This window comes from Arachis ipaensis, chromosome B8, assembly GCF_059453495.1.
Source record: "Arachis ipaensis isolate K30076 ecotype BB chromosome B8, ASM5945349v1, whole genome shotgun sequence".
Taxonomy (NCBI): domain Eukaryota; kingdom Viridiplantae; phylum Streptophyta; class Magnoliopsida; order Fabales; family Fabaceae; genus Arachis; species Arachis ipaensis.
The window spans coordinates 4083237-4101000 of NC_142443.1; the positions used below are offsets into that span (position 1 = coordinate 4083237).

General features: G+C 36.4%; 1 pseudogene; it reads left to right on the forward strand.

The window, feature by feature from the left end:
• Positions 1-13693: 13693 nt before the first annotated feature.
• On the forward strand, positions 13694-17416 carry LOC148547034 (uncharacterized; annotated as a pseudogene).
• Positions 17417-17764: the final 348 nt, after the last annotated feature.

Consider the following 17764-nt stretch of genomic DNA (forward strand, 5'->3'; position numbering starts at 1 on the left):
TGGCTCAACCCTAGTGTCCTACAATCTGACAGAAGGACAGTCAAGCAATAGATATCCTCTTTTCAATGGGAAAAACTATACCTATTGGAAGGAGAGAATGAAGATTTTTGTGCAAGCAGTAGGTTACAGACTATGGAAGATCATCCTGGAGGGTCCTCAATATCCAACCACCACAAGTGCTGTAGGAGTAGTCTCCCTTAAACCAGAAGTCAGTTGGACCAAAGAAGACAGAAAGAAGGTAGAGCTCAATGCCAAGGCTATTAACTTGCTCAACTGTGCAGTCAGTTTCGAGGAGTACCGACGAGTATCATGATGCACAACGGCAAAAGAAATCTAGGACAAACCTCAAGTCACTCATGAAGGAACCACCTTAGTAAAGAAGACCAGGATAGACATGCTGAACAGAGAATATGAAATGTTCTCAATGAAGGAAGGAGAATCCATAGATGAAATATTTGAAAGATTCAACATCATCATTGTTGGCTTGGATGCTATGGGGATTAAGTATCCTGAATCTGTGCTTGTGAAGAGAGTTTTAAGATGTCTTACAAAAGAGTGGGAAGCAAAAGCATTGATAATATCTGAGAGTAGTGGTCTTGATTCTATGACATATGATGACTTAAGAGGAAATTTACTTGCTTTTGAAAACACTTATTTAAAAAAGGATTCAAAAAAGAAAGGAATTGCTTTTACATCTGTTACTAACCCCCCTGGATGATGAATCCAGTGATAACTCATCTGAAAATGAATTTGTGTTATTTTCCAAAAAATTTAGGAAAATGGTGAAGTTCAAGGAGAGAAGCAAGGGAAGCAGCTCTAGGAAACAAAGAAAAGCTCTCAGCAAGGTGATATGTTACAATTACAAAGAAACTGGGCATTTCAAAAGATTGCCCTAAGTTGAAGAAAGAAGAGAAGCCAAAGAAGGGAAAGAAGAAAGGTCTGATGGCCTCTTGGGAGGACTTGGAAAACGATTCAGAAGATGATGAAGAATCTGAAACCAAGTCTCAACCATATTTTATGGCAGACCACGTTGAACAGGTAGTCATTCATAACCCTGACACTGAAGCTCTTCATCTTATGATAGACCACATTTTTGAAAAAATTAGATGCTTCTTGCTTGATAACCAATAACTTGAACAACAAATCACCATTCTTAAAGCAGAAAATAGTTTTCTAAAAGATAAATTAAGGGAGGCTGAAACTGCTGTTAAACTTGTTGAAGAAAATAAGCAGCTGAAAGCCCAACTTAAAAGCTGTGAAAGTGATCATTCTGTTGTTGCATATGTAGACTGTTTTAAAAGAAATGAAGAGTTGCTTAAAGAGGTCAATAAGCTTAAAGAATATTTAGCCAAGTTTACTCAAAGTTCTGAAAATCTAAATCAAATCTTGGCTAGTCAAAAACCTCTTTATGATAAAGCTGGCTTGTGTTTCCTCAAAACTGTTGAGAAACCGTCTTTTGAAAATATTGCTTCATCTTCTAATGATACAAGGTTTCAAAACCCAACAAGCTTTAACAAAATAGCAACTCTAAGATTTTGTAGACTATGTAACCGAAATGGACACTTTCTCATACAATGCTTCTTTGGTGAAAGAATGATTGGTGACAAAATTCACAAAGTTATTTTTGATTATAATGGATTGGGACAAAGGAGATGGTTTAACGTGAAAGGATCCAAGAAGATTTGGATACCTAAGATCACTTGAGCTCATTTTGTAGGTATGCCTAGCATCCAAGCGGAAGAACAATGTGTGGTATATGGATAGTGGATGCTCTAGGCATATCACCGGAAAGACAACCTTCTTCATAAAGCTTGATGAGTATGATGGAGGGTTTGTCACTTTCAGTGATGATGGTAAAGAAAAAATAGTGGCCATTGAAAAAGTTGGTAAAAGTTTCTCATCTTGTATAAATGATGTTCTTCTTGTAAATGGTTTGAAACATAACTTACTTAGTGTAAGCCAATTGTGTGATTTAGGATATGAAGTTATTTTTAGAAAGTATGTATGCTTAGTTATATGTGAAAAATCTGGGGATATTTTGTTTAAGGCTAAAAGATGCAATAATGTGTATGGATTGACTCTTGAAGACTTAAAAGAGCAAAGAGTAACATGTTTTACTTCTCTTGAATTTGAAAAATGGCTATGGCATAGAAAATTGGGTCATGCTAGCATGTACCAAATTTCCAAGCTAGTCAAGAAAAATTTGGTTACAGGAATTCTAAATATCAAATTTGATAAGGATCTTACTTGTGATGCTTGCCAATTAGGCAAACAAGTAAAATCCTCTTTTAAACCAAAAGATGGAATTTCAACCAAAAGGCCATTAGAGATGTTACACATTGATCTTTTTGGTCTAACAAGAACTTAAAGTTTAGGAGATAAACACTATAGTCTAGTGGTGGTGGATGATTACTCTAGATTCGGTTGGGTACTTTTTCTTTCTCATAAAAATGATTCTTTTCATGCTTTCTCAACCCTTTGCAAAAGAATTCAAAATGAAAAAGATTTAAAAGTTGCCTATTTGAGAAGTGATCACGGAAAAGAATTTGAAAACCAAGACTTTGAAAAATTCTGTGATGATTTTAGAATTGCTCATAACTTTTCATGCCCTAGAACCCCCCAACAAAATGGGGTGGTTGAGAGAAGGAATAAAAGCCTTCAAGAAATGACTAGGGTTATGTTATGTGAAAAGGAGATTCCAAAATTTCTATGGGCTGAAGCTGTAAATACAGCTTGTTACATTTTGAATAGGACCATTATTAGGAAAGGGTTAAAGAAAACTCATTATGAGCTATGGAAAGGAACCCCTCCTAATCTTAAGTATTTCCATGTTTTTAGATGCAAATGCTTTGTACTTAACAATAAAGAAAATCTTGGTAAATTTGATCCAAAATCCTATGAGGGGATGTTTGTTGGATACTCCACCACTAGCAAAGCTTATAGAATTTACCTCAAAGAACATAGAACCATAGAGGAATCCATACATGTTTCTTTTTGTGATTCTAATTCAATTCCCAGTGCTGTGATAGAAGATGATACAGATTGTGAAGATGCTGTCAACAAGGAAACCAGTGAAGAAAGTCCTAAGTCTGCTCAAAATGAAGAATCTGTTCGTCCAGTTTTGTCTCGTCAGAATGAAGGAGACATTTTCATTTTGTCTCCTGAGCCAGCAAGAGAATTTGGAACAGAACAACCCACAGAAGCTCTTCAAAGCTCAACACCACTCTGAAAGCCAAGAGAATGGAAGTCCATGAGGGGTTATCCTCATGACTTTATCATTGGTAATTTCTCTCAAGGAGTAACAACAAGATCCTCAACCAAAAGGCAATTCGAACCAAGTAATTTTGCTCTCTTGTCACAAGTGGAGCCCAACAATATAAAGCAAGCTCTTGAAGATCCATCATGGGTCAAAGTCATGCAAAAAAAACTTGCTCAATTTGACAAGAATGAGGTTTGGATACTAGTACCTCATCCAGATGGTAAGAAGGTAACGGGTAATAAGTGGGTTTTCAAAAATAAATTAGGTGAAGATGGGAAAGTTGTTTGTAACAAGGCTAGATTAGTGGCCCAAGGTTACGATCAAGAAGAGGGTATAGATTTTGATGAGTCTTTTGCTCCGGTAGCTAGAATGGAAGCCATTAGGTTGCTTCTTGCCTATGCTGCCCATAAGGGTTTTAAAATGTTTCAAATGGATGTCAAATGTGCTTTTCTTAATGGCTTTATTGATAGAGAAGTGTTTGTGGCACAACTCCCCAGTTTTGAAGATAAAGAATTTTCAAACCATATTTACAAACTTTCAAAGGCTCTTTATGGCCTTAGACAAGCTCCAAGAGCTTGGTATGAAAGGTTTAGTGCCTTCTTGTTGGAAAATCAATTTCAAAGGGGTACCACCGACACTACTTTATTTATAAAAGCATCTAATGATGACATTCTCCTAGTTCAAGTTTATGTGGATGACCCTGTGTTTGGATCGGCCAATGAGTCCTTGTGTGAAGAGTTTGGAAAACTCATGACTAGTGAGTTTGAAATAAGTTTAATGGGGGAGCTAATATTCTTTCTTGGCCTCCAAATTAAACAAACTCCTAGTGGCACCTTTATTCACCAAGAAAAGTATGCTAAAGAACTTATCAAAAAATTTGGCCTAGAAAGTTCCAAACCAATGGGAACACCAATGCATCCAAACACTAAACTTGAAAAGGATGATGATGGCAAAGATGTGGATGAAACAAGGTATATAGGAATGATAGGTTCACTCATGTATCTTACCTCCTCTAGACCGGATATTGTTCAAAGTGTGGGTGTATGTTCAAGATTTCAATCTCACCCAAAAGAATTCCATCTTTCAGCCGTTAAACGCATCATTAGATACATTAAGGGAACTAGTGATTATGGCTTATGGTATCCAAAATCTGATGATTTTTGTGCAGTAGGGTTTTGTGATGCAGATTATGCGGGAGATAGGGTGGATAGAAGGAGCACATCCGGCATGTGTTGCTTCCTTGGAAACTCACTCAACATGTGGTCAAGCAAAAAACAAGCCACAGTGGCTCTATCCATAACCGAAGCTGAATATATTTCTGCATCTGCATGTTGTTCACAATTAATTTGGTTGAAAACTCAATTGGAAGATTACAAATTAAAAATCAATAGTATACCCTTGTTCTGTGACAATATGAGTGCTATAAACATTTCTAAAAATTATGTTCTGCACTAAAAAACAAACTACATTGAAATTAAATATCATTTTATTAGAGAACATGTGCAAAAGAGAACTATTGATATTCAATTTGTAAAATCTGAAGATCAACTTGCAGATATTTTTACTAAACCCTTGTGTGAAGACAGATTCTGCTCTTTGAGAAAAAGTTTGGGAATGATAGAATTAAGTTCTGCTGATAATTTGTGAAATTTTTTGACACAGTTTGGTTTTGTCTCGTAGGAAGGCAGGAGACATTTTTAGGACGTGAGGAACGGGCCATGATTCAGGGGGAGACTGAACTAATGTTAATTATCTTGGGCCCCCACCAAATCTTTTTGACCTTACTCTGACCTGTTTTAAGTTTCCCTTTGTGTTAATCACATTTTTTTAAGTTGTCATATCAAATCTTGTTGGGAAAGGCTATTGTCAAATCAAATCTTTTATCCTTCCCTCATCCCTTGATTATAGGAGCTAATCCTTCAGTTTTAATTTTAAAAAGAAGCTTCCCTTGGTTAATAACCGCGCCATAATGGGTAATAACTATCACACTTCTCTCTCCAATTAGCATTTAATGCTTCTCTAACCTCTCACATCTCTCCACTCACTTCGGTTCCCCCTTCACCTTCACCTTCCCCTCTCCACTTCTCCATTTTTAATATCATGAAAAAAAATACTCCAAGGAAAAGTGAACAAATTATTCTCTCCAAAAAATCCTCCACCCCTCAAACCCACACTCATATACACATTCATTCTACATCTTCATCATCTCTCTCACCATCATCCAAGCAAACGGACACCATAAAGAGAAAAGTGATAGCAACAAAGACTTCATCAAGAAAAAAGAAGGAACCCTTGGTTGAAGAGGAAGAGGAATCTCACACCTCACCACCTCCCTCACCACCGAAGAAGGCAACCCCTGGATGCAGTTCACAGAAGATCAGACCAAAGGCTTTGTGTTACATGACACAAGGGAACCATCCAATCTGGAATCATTGGAATTCAAAAATAAATTCAACAAACCTCATTCTCACTTTGATCCTGCTAGATTTAATTCGTGTGCCTCCTATGAGTTCCACAAAGAAGTATTGGAGAAACGTCACTTATGTGTCTCACACCTAATGAATCTGGACTCACTGGCAGCCAAAGGAATCAACTTCTCTCCTCTGTTTGAGAATCTGAAATGGATCCCTCTGCTCCATATTCAGAAACCCGTTTACCCAGGATTGGTACGAGAATTTATGCTAATATGAGGCTGATCGATGGTACCATTCATTCCTACGTAAAGCGGGTATATATGATTCTGAACTCGGAGACGATCAGTGCTGCCCTAGGCTACACTGATGAGGGACCAAGAGCGTACATGTCTGAAAAATGAGACTCTCAGGTTGGAGTCACATACAAGGTTGCCCTGCAACAAATCTGTGAGAACTTGTCTGGCTTGGATGGCACCATCCCTACTCACAAGGCCCTCGGTCCCGAAAAATCATTGCTGCACAGAATTATTACTCATATTCTGACTCCACAGAGTGGCTCACATAACAGAGTAACTGTTTCTGACTCTCTTGTACTTTTTGCTATTGTTACTTCCTCTTCTATTTCTTTTGCATACCTTATGATAAGGCATATGTGAAAAGCTGTTAAAAGTACCAAAAAGGCAAATCTACCCTATGGTATGTTTCTCACCAGTATTTTTGAATATTTTAAAGTTGATCTAACAAATGAAGCTGTAGAGAATAAGATCTCAATCATTAAGGAAGGATGAGTTTCAAGTACAATGAAAGGCGCCAAAGGGAAAAAGTCAATGCCCTCTGATAGTGACCTAGAGAGCCGACCGGCTGAACCATCCAAAGTGTCAGAGTCAATAAGAGAAGTACTCACTAAGTTTTTAAATATGTCTAAACTAATGGTGGATTCATACAAGGCTGCACGCAAACAAGCTTTTGAAAATGAAAGGGCGTGGATGAAATGCCAAGAGAGGGTGGGCCTAATGCTACAGAATTTCGAAGAAGAGATAGGGGATGCCAATGATGATGATACAGATGGCACTGAGTACAATTTATCTGATGATTGATCACTATGTTGATTTCTGGCTTTGTTTATTTTGATACTTTGTAGGATGTTATGGATACTTTAGAACTGTGATACTTGGTATTTTGGTACTAGTTATATTTTGGATCTGTTGCATACCATTGTGTTTTCTTGCAGGTGTCCCCTTTGATGACAAAAGGGGGAGGAAAGATGAAAAATTGAAAAAGTTTGCTTGAGAAAAGTGGCTAGAACTAAAAACAGGGGCTGAAATCAAGTTGATTTATGATTATCCCTGTACATGTGTACATGTGTTATTCTGATTGTGTTGCTCTGTTTTATGTTTATTTTTTTGATACTAATTATGCAGGTTTATGGTTATCATGATCTATTTTTGGCTGTGATATGTTTGTTTAAGCTCTGATAATTTTAGTTTAGTAATCTGCAAATCTTTTTCAGTTTGGATGATGACCTGAAACAGTTTCATAGATTGTAAATTATTGTTTGGCAAATCCTTTTGGCAAGAAACTGCTTTTACAAGAATTAGTTTGATCTAAAATATGTTGAGTTTTTAATATATGTTGAAGAGTACTCTGAAGGTACTCAAGCATATTTTACTTTTTGATTGTTTTGATTGAGTAGAAAATTTTTATAATGACAAATTGAGCATTTGTTTATCCTCAACTCTGCTCATAAATCAAGCCATTCAACATTGCAGAATTTTATATGTTGAATAACATAGTAGTCTTAAGCTTGATTTCAAAAGTTACAGGTAAAGCTTCCCTTGGTAAAATAGCATACATTAATGGGGAGCCATGTAACAATTGGAAAGGAAGGAATCCAAGTATTCAAAGAGAGTACTCTAATCCTTGATTTATTTCCATTTCAATTTTTAATAATATTTGTCATCAAGGAGGAGATTGATGAGTTTGAAAAACTCCAAATTAAATTAGTGATGATCAAACATTATTAATATAATTAATTACAAATTATTAATTTGATTTTTGATCATATGTGTTAACTAAATAATTTTGCTGTGCAGGTTTTGATTGGGCCGAAAAGAAAAGAAAAATTGTTGCAAGCCCAAATATAAATTTTACTTTCAGCTTTGGTTAAATTGTTTGGATGAATCAATATTTTGTTAATGGGCCAGATTCTATTTACATTATTATTAGCCCAACTCAAATTTTAGTTGAAAACCCAAGACTTGGTCCAAAACCAATTTTGAGAGAAAATAAATATTTTGCTTCATGCTTTCAACGGATCTCATTTTCATCATGTGGTGGATTTCAAATTAAATTAACTTGAATTAACTAGCATTGAAAACATGAGAGAGAATATGCAATTGATTTGATGGCCTCATTAATGTTACACGCCACTAAGAAAGAAAGGGTAGTAGGAATTAATTCAGCTTGATTCAATTTGTTCAAATCCATTACATGCCTTTCTTTCTAATCTCTCTTCTCTCTCATCTCTCTTCTTTATTCGGTCACTTCACAGAGAAAGCATGGAAGCTATGGCAAGCTACCGAAGAGAAGAAGAAGCAAGCAACAAGATCATTGTAATGATGACAAGAAAAAGAAAATAAAAAGTATGTTGTGGCTAAGATCTTCACCATAGAAGGTAAGATTTGGTGAAGTAAGCTCAACCTCTCCATACCAAAAATGGATGAAGAAGATTTCGGTCAGAGGAAGAAGATCTCAGAGGGATGGCTCGTCTCTACTTTTGTGTTCACTCATCACAAAAGGTAGCTAGGGTGGCTACGTGAAGGAGGATGCAAAAGTGGAGCAGGAGGAGCTGTCATGCATCAAGAAGCATCAAGGGCTAGGAATCCTTCTTGGAGTGCAAGTCAAGATGGATGGCTCTGTTTCGTAGACCTCCATGATATAGCTGTACCACCATATGTGAACAGGTATCCTGTTTGAGATCTCCCTTTATGTGGATCAGACAAGTATCCGGCATCTGCATAGCCAACTAATTGTGACTTGGATCCATAGGGATAAAACAATCCCATATCAACCGTTCCATGAAGATATCGAAAGATTTGTTTGACTTCACTCCAATGTCTTCTGGTTGGAGAGGAACTATACCTTGCTAGTAAATTCACAGCAAATGATATATCAGGTCGTGTATTATTAGCAAGATACATTAGCGCTCCAATGGCACTAAGATATGGTACTTCAGGACTAAGGATATCTTCATTTTCTTCTTTAGGACGGAATTGATCCTTTTTCACATCCAAAGATCTTACGATCATTGGAGTACTTAATGGATGTGACTTATTCATATAAAATCTCTTCAAGATCTTCTATGTATATGTTGCTTGATGAATAAAGATCCCACTTTTTATATGCTCGATCTGCAGGCCGAGACAAAACTTAGTCTTTCCAAGATCTTTCATCTCAAACTCTTCTTTTAGAGTTTTTATAATTGTTGGAATCTCTTCAGGAGTCCCAATGATATTTAAATCATCAACGTACACAGCAATAAAAATGAATCCAGATGCAGTTTTCTTTATGAAAATACAGGGGCAGATATCATCATTCTTGAATTCGTTTTTGGCCAGATACTCAGTAAGACGATTATACCACATTCGTCCAGATTGCTTCAGACCATATAAAGATCTTTGCAATTTGACTGAGTATAACCCTTGCGAATATTCATTGGATGGTTTAGATATCTTTAGTCCTTCAAGGACTTTCATATAGATATCCCGATCTAATGAGCCGTATAAATAGGCTGTTACCACATCCATTAAATGCATATGTAGCTTATGATATGCAGATAAACTGACCAAATAACGCAATGTTATCGCATCCACTACAGGGGAATACGTTTCTTCATAATCTATATCGGGCCTTTGTGAAAAACCTTGTGCCGCAAGTCGGGCTTTATAGTGCACAACTTCATTTTTCTCATTTCGTTTTCTCACAAATACCCACCTATATCCAACAGGTTTTACATCTTCTGGTGTATGGACTACAGGTCCAAAGACTTCACGTTTTGCAAGTGAGTCTAATTCAGCCTTCATGGCTTCTTCCCGTTTTGGCCAATCATTCCTTTGTCGACATTCTTCGACTGATCTTGGCTCAAGATCCTTACTTTCATGCATGATATTTAATGCCACATTATATGCAAATATTTCATTGACAATTGTCTTATTTCGGTCCCATTTCTCTCCTGTAAAGACATAATTTATCGAGATCTCGTCATTTTCACAATTTTCAGGTACCTGAACGTCTTCTGGCGTTATATCAGAATTTTGGACAAATACAGGTGTCTCTACTATGTCTTTTCCAACAGGAATATTATTTACCTCTTTTCTCTTTCGAGGATTTTTGTCTTTGGAATCGACAGGCCTGCCACACTTCTGGCGTGTATTTGCTTTAGTGGCTACCTGTCCTACAGGGACATCAATTCGAATTGGGGCATTTTCTGCCCTGCCACGCTTCTGGCGTGAATTTGTTTCAGTGGCTACTTGTCCTACTGGGACATCAATTTGAATTGGGGCATTTTCCGTTGGTATATAAGATTTGGTTATTCTCTTTGTATCGGAAAATACATCAGGCAATTCATTTGCTATTCTTTGCAAATGTATAATCTTTTGAACTTCTAGTTCACATTGCCTTGATCGAGGATCTAAATGCATCAAGGATGATGCATTCCAATTAAGTTCCTTTTCAGGAAGCTTATTCTCTTCCCCTAATATTGGAAATTTTGATTCATCAAAATGACAATCCGCAAACCGGGCTTTAAATACATCTCCGTTTTGTATCTCAAGATACCTCACTATAGAGGGAGAATCATATCCAACATATATCCCCAATTTTCTTTGGAGTCCCATCTTGGTGCGATTAGGTGGTGCAATTGGAACATATATCGCACACCCAAATATTCTTAAATGGGAGACATTTGGCTGCTGGCCAAAAGCTAATTGCATAGGAGAGAACTGATGGTAACTCGTTGGCCTCAAACGAATAAGTGCTGCGGTATGTAAAATAGCATGCCCCCAAACCGAGGTTGGAAGATTTGTTCTTATAAGCAAGGGTCTAGCAATTAATTGGAGGCGCTTAATAAGTGATTCTGCTAACCCATTTTGTGTGTGAACATAAGCTACTGGATGTTCAACACTTATTCCATTAGCCATACAATAAGCATCAAAAGCTTGGGAAGTAAATTCACCAGCATTATCAAGACGAATTGCTTTGATTGGATTTTCTGGAAATTGTGCTTTTAATCGAATAATTTGAGCCAGTAATCTCGCAAACGCCTGGTTGCGAGATAATAATAAGCACACATGTGACCATATCGAAGATGCGTCTATCAGGATCATAAAATATCTAAAAGATCCACATGGTGGATGAATAGGTCGACATATATCACCTTGAATCCTTTCTAGGAATTCAGGAGACTCAAATCCAATCTTTACTGGTGATGGCCTTAAAATTAACTTTTCCTGAGAACATGCAGCACAACAAAACTCACTAGTTTTAAGAATCTTCTGGTTCTTTAGTGAATGTCCATGAGAGTTTTCAATAATTCTCCTAATCATGGTTGTTCCCGGATGACCCAATCTATCATGCCAAGTTATGAATTCATTTGGGCTAGTAAACTTCTGGTTTACAATGGCATGTGATTCAATTGCATTAATCTTGGTATAATACAACCCAGATGAAAGTGAGGATAATTTTTCTAATATAACTTTCTTATTTGAATCATGAGTTGTGATACATAAATACTCATGATTTCCCTCATTCATTGTCTCAACATGATATCCATTTCGGCGAATATCTTTGAAACTCAACAAGTTCCTCAGGGACTTGGTAGATAATAGTGCATTATTTATTACAAATTTTGTTCCTCCAGGAAACAAAATTATAGCTCTTTCGGAGCCTTCTATCACATTTCTTGAGCCAATGATAGTATTAACACATTCTTCTTTTGGCACAAGATGGGTAAAATATGTCACTTTTGAGAATAGTGTGCGAACTTGCACTATCCGCAAGGCATACATCTTCATTACATATCCTTGCCATTTTCTTCAAAGACAAATAATAATAAAATGAGTAGTATGCACAGTTAAATTGAATACTTGATCGGAATTATTTTTCTAAGAAACACTGCACATAATGTCATATACTAAAATTTTATTTTAAAACTTGACACATTTAATGATTTCAAAATTCATAAACATTAATATTTCATTATTTATATACATCACATTTGAAACTTAAATACATAGGAAATAAAACTTAATAATAAGTTCTTTACATTATTTATTTACACAGATACTTCACAATCCCACATATTAAACTATTCCATTATTGATCAAATGACCAATATTTCCTTCAGGATCCTCAAAGAAATCAGATACATCATAATGAGTGGTGGAATTTTCAGCATCATTTGAAACGAAATTTGACTCTTTTCCCTTGTCGTCCTTTTTCAAAGATGCCTGGTAAAGATCGACTAGGTGCCTTGGGGTACGATAGGTACGTGACCAATGGCCCTTTCTACCACAACGGAAACACTTATCCTCTATTGATTTACTCTGCCCGATATTTCTTTCTTTATCCCACTTCTGGTGAGATCCTTTCTTTTGAATATAATTTTTTTTCCTTCCATAATTTTTCTTGTTATTAAAACCTTGCCATTTATCTCTTCTGGGGTAATTTGACGCATTTACTTCAGGAAATGGGGCGGCGCCATCTGGGCGCGCTTCATGATTTTTCAAGAGCAACTCATTGTTGCGTTCAGCAACAAGAAGGCAAGAAATTAACTCAGAATATTTTTTAAATCCTTTTTCTCGATACTGCTGCTGCAGGAGCACATTCGAGGCATGGAAGGTTGAGAAAGTTTTCTCCAACATATCATGATCAGTTATCTTTTCCCCATATAATTTCATTCGTGAGGTGATACGAAACATTGCAAAATTATATTCATTTATGGATTTAAAATCTTGTAAACGCAAGTGCGTCCATTCATATCGAGCTTGAGGAAGTATCACCGTTTTTTGATGATTATACCTTTCTTCAAGGTCTTTCCAAAGATCTGCAGGATCTTTTAATGTGAGATATTCATTTTTCAATCCTTCGTCAAGATGACGACGAAGAAAAATCATGGCTTTGGCTTTATCCTTTTGGGATGCATTATTTTCAGCCTTAATGGTATCTCCAAGATCCATTGAATCAAGATGAATTTCAGCATCTAGTATCCATGATAAATAGTTGTTTCCAGATATATCAAGAGCATTGAATTCATGATGAGAAAGCTTCGACATAATGAAAATTTGTTACGTGAATCTTCCTAAAAATTTGATCAGAGTCTCGTGTTGATAACGTGTTGTAGAATAAATAAAGAAGACTATAGTATTAATATTCACTATAATTACTATCTCAATATAATAAGAATGATTAATATATATATATATATATATATATATATATATATAGCTTAAGACTACAGGAAGAGAAAGAATTTATATTATAATGTAAAGAGAGAGAGAAATATTTTTGCTTTATTGCTTGTGTGTAACAACAACGGAGGTTAACCTCCTATTTATAAGCATATAGAAAAGATATTTTCCTCCTTCATTAATTTCATTCTCTCTTGAGAATGCAAGTCTCATATAGGAAATGGGCATCCACGTCCCATTCCTATCACAACATTATACACTAATGTTACTTGAATTCCATTTTCAGTTTATCTGAATTGTTCTTGAAAACTTGGGTGTTAAGAAATTAAACACAAGTACTCACATTGTAAAGTTATAAATAAAAGTTTAATTTTGATATACAGACAATATTAAATATTTGAGAAAAGGACAATTTAGTCCCTGACCTTTTAACCCGAGGACATTTTCGTCCCTGAGCATTGGAAAATACATTTAAATCCCTGACGTTCCTTAAAATAAGACTGATCAGTCCCTCCGTCCATGAGCCATCCTCAGAGCGGACGGAAAACGCTGAGATGGCTCCCCCTATGCTGACCTGGCTCATCGGCATTCCCACGTGGCAAGTAAGTGAGATGGAGGTTTTGAAAACGGGACACATTAGTCCCTCTAACACAAAACGACGTCGTTCTGCCCTGGGGACATTAGTCCCTCAAACACAGGAGGGGCTTGAGGAATTGGAGTTACACACAGCTCTGCCCTGGAGTTACACACACCCCAATGGTGACGCCACCACCCTTACCACCACCCCCAACCACCATAACAACCACCCTGTTCTGACCCTTCACCTCAAAGACCCCATTTTGGAACAAAATTCAGACACCCTTTTCACACCAACACCAACAATGGCTTCCACAAACTCCACCAACTCCACCGACCCTCTTCCTTCCCCTGATGACATCGCCGCCAAAGCCCTCACAAAACGATTCGACGCACTCATCACGGTTCGAACCAAAGCCATAAAGGGAAAGGGTGCTTGGTACTGTCTCCCAATTTCAGCACAGGATTGAGGCCCGGTTCGGTTCCTTCTCCGCTTCCAATCTCAGTGGTCAACACCGGTTCGAACCATAGCAACAATAGCAGGAAGAGGGCTTCACCTGCATCACCTGTTCCTTATCAAAATCATGCCTTGGCAATGGTGGAGTCTTCAAAGTTTGGTCCTTTTGGTGGTGAAATTGGGTACACTCAGGTGCATGGTAACTCTGTGAACCAGCACCATCATCATAATCAGCATCAGCATCATCAGCAGCAGCAGCATTTAGTGCTGTCTGGTGGGAAGGAAGATTTGTGTGCTTTGGCTATGTTTGAGGACAGTGTGAAGAAGCTCAAGAGCCCTAAGACCTCACCTGGTCCTGCTTTGAGTAAGGAGCAGGTCAACTCTGCCCTTGAGTTGCTCTCTGATTGGTTGTGTGAGACTTGTGGTTCTGTGTCTCTGGCCACAATTGAGCACAGAAAGTTTCAGGCTTTTCTAAGCCAGGTTGGTTTGCCTGCAACAAATACTTTGAGGCATGAAATCTCAGGTCCAAGGCTTGATGCTAAGTTCAGTGAGGCCAAGGCTGAGTCTGAGGCCAAGATAAGGGATGCCATGTTCTTTCAGGTGGCTAGTGATGGTTGGAAGAATATGAATTGGTATAGTTTGTGTTGTGGTGGTGAGAATTTGGTGAAGTTTGTGGTGAATCTTCCCAATGGTACTAGTGTGTTCCAGAAGGCTTTGTTCACTGGTGGAGTTGTGTCTTCCAGTTATGCTGAGGAGGTTCTGTGGGAGACTGTGACTGGTGCCAGTGGAAGTGTTGTTCAAAGGTGTGTTGGGATTGTTGCAGACAAGTTCAAGGCCAAGGCTTTGAGGAACTTGGAGGCTCATAACTATTGGATGGTAAATACTTCTGGTCAGCTTCAGGGGTTCATTAGTTTAATCAAGGATTTTAACAACGAGGGCTTTTGGAATGAGTTAGAAGCCGTTTATTCCATTGTGAAGGTCATAAGAGGAATGATTCAGGACATTGAAGCTGAGCGACCACTGATTGGTAGATGCTTGCCTCTTTGGGAGGAGTTGAGAACCAAGGTGAAAGAATGGTGTTCCAAGTACAACATTGCGGAAGGTCCTGTAGAGAAACTAATGTGTCCAGAGACTAATGTGTCAAGAGCAGAACGACGTCGTTTTGTGTTAGAGGGACTAATGTGTCCCGTTTTCAAAACATCCATCCCACTTATTTGCCACGTGGGAACACCGATGAGCCAGGTCAGCATAGGGGAAGCCAACTCAGCATTTTCCGTCCGCTCTGAGGGTGGCTCATGGATGAAGGGACGGATCGGTCTTATTTTAAGGAACGTCAGGGATTTAAATGTATTTTCCAATGCTCAGAGACGAAAATGTCCTCGGATTAAAAGGTCAGGGACTAAATTGTTCTTTTCTCTAAATATTTTATATAATCATCTAATCACATAAATTTTTTAAAATGATCATTCATTTAATCAATATGAAAATTAATTATTTTGCTTTATATAATGTATCATATTCATATATGCATTAAGCACTCCGGGCCACCATGTGGATCCTAGACTAATATAAGGCTGTTATTATAAGTGCATTCTGAAAAGCCCATAAAAGATTATTTCTCCTTCAAAGATCAAACAATATATGATTAATGAGAGAAAAAAAAAAAGCATTAATTTCTTGAAGGGTGAAATTTGTGAAATTTGACAAGAAATTCAATTAACAATTCAACAGGTATTTTTAAAAAATGGTATAATATTCAACTTTTTATTACAATAATTAAAAAATTAAAATAAACACATTTAAATAAATTTAGTGTCTTTTTAAAATTGAATACACATCTAAAATATAAACTAAATAAAATTAAAATTTAAAATTTTTGTTTTAATTTTATTATTTTTAATTATTAACAGATTATCATTTAAATACACTTCTAAAAATATGAATTCAGCAAAATTGAAAATTTTAATTCGTCTGTGTGATTATTCGTCTGCGCCGCTGTCCTCCTCGGCGCCGCCGCTGTCCTCCCGGGCGCCATTCTTCCGCTTCGCCGTTCTTCTGCAACGCCGTCGTCCGCCTCGCTCGTCCTTGGCATCGCCTTCCTCCTCGCTGTTCAGTCCGCAATCTCACTTCGTCCTACTCCTCGTCGCGTTAGTCCTCATCAGCGTCGCTAATCCTTTTTCGTCGGAAGTGGACCTCAGGTATTTTGGATGTATTTAAGAAAAAGTAATTCATAGTTAACCGTATGTATCTGTTTGGTTATTCAATCACATTGATTTTGTATGCCATGTACATCCTAATTTGCATTGGAGAATGATTTAGGTAGAAGAACAACTTAAAGAATCACAATCCTCAAATTGTCAACACTGTTATATATGCAATTACGACCACTGCAAAAGTTTAAATTTTTTATTTATGATTTTAAATGTGTTTTAAAAATATTTTGTGAATTACTTCATAATTTTAGATGTGTTATTTTTTAATGTTTAAATTTAAATTTCAGATTTATAATTTTGGATGTGTTTTAAAACTATTTTTTATATAAGTTAATAATTTTAGATGTGTTACAATTGAAAAAGAAATTACTGCCACTATAAAAAAGAAGCGAAAAACAAGATAGAAGAATAGAAGAAATAAGAAAATCGTGTTATAGAGAGAGAAAAAATATAAAAAAAGAAAACAACTAATTACAAAGTGGATAGGAAGTTAAAGAAATTTTAATTTTTAAAATTTAAATTAATCTTAATTATAAATGTGTATTTAAAAAATAAGAATATATTTTAATTAAAAAATAATTAAATAATAGCCTTTTCCATCAATTAACCACAATTGTGGCTTGTAGTTGTAGATAATGTAGAGATGACCATTTTTCATTGGAATATTGCTGGTGAGAGACAACGAAAGGTGGAACAATTAGTGATTAGTAATGTTGAAAATGATTTCACCATGCAATGCAATAGTAATAAAATAGGTTGTTGGAACATCAGCTTCCAATTGTTAATACACATTAATCAGGAGTAGGACATATGGGTCTAATACTCTTATGGCAATTTGCAAGTTAGTATTAATCATTGTCCATTATATTGGGTCCTAGTCTTTCAACTGTAGTAGGTCACCAAGTTGACCAACAAAAACAGGAAACAAATAAGATAAGATCAACCAATTGAGCCAATTTGAATCCTTAAATTTTATTCTTAATCTTGTACTTAATCATTTCATTTGTGTTCTTTTTAGTTGGCGTGTTTGAATGGTTTATAACTAGAATTATTCCGTTTGAACAAAAGTTTGATACATTACTAACATTATGTGATTCTTTATATAACTTGAGTTTCTGTTATTAATTATTATATTGACATGGCAAATATTATGTCAATTCTCGGAATGCCCCAACAATGTCGCTTTTAATATTTTTATTGTTTTAAGTCAATGCATACATTTGCACAAACCCAATAACATACATTATTGAAGCCCTATAAAACCCACATTTGTTTCAGACCAAAAAAGTTCATGTCATTTTCACTCATAATTTAACGGCTCTCAAATTCGATATTTTGTAAGGTTATGTAAATCAATTTGAAAGAACTCTTATTAAAAA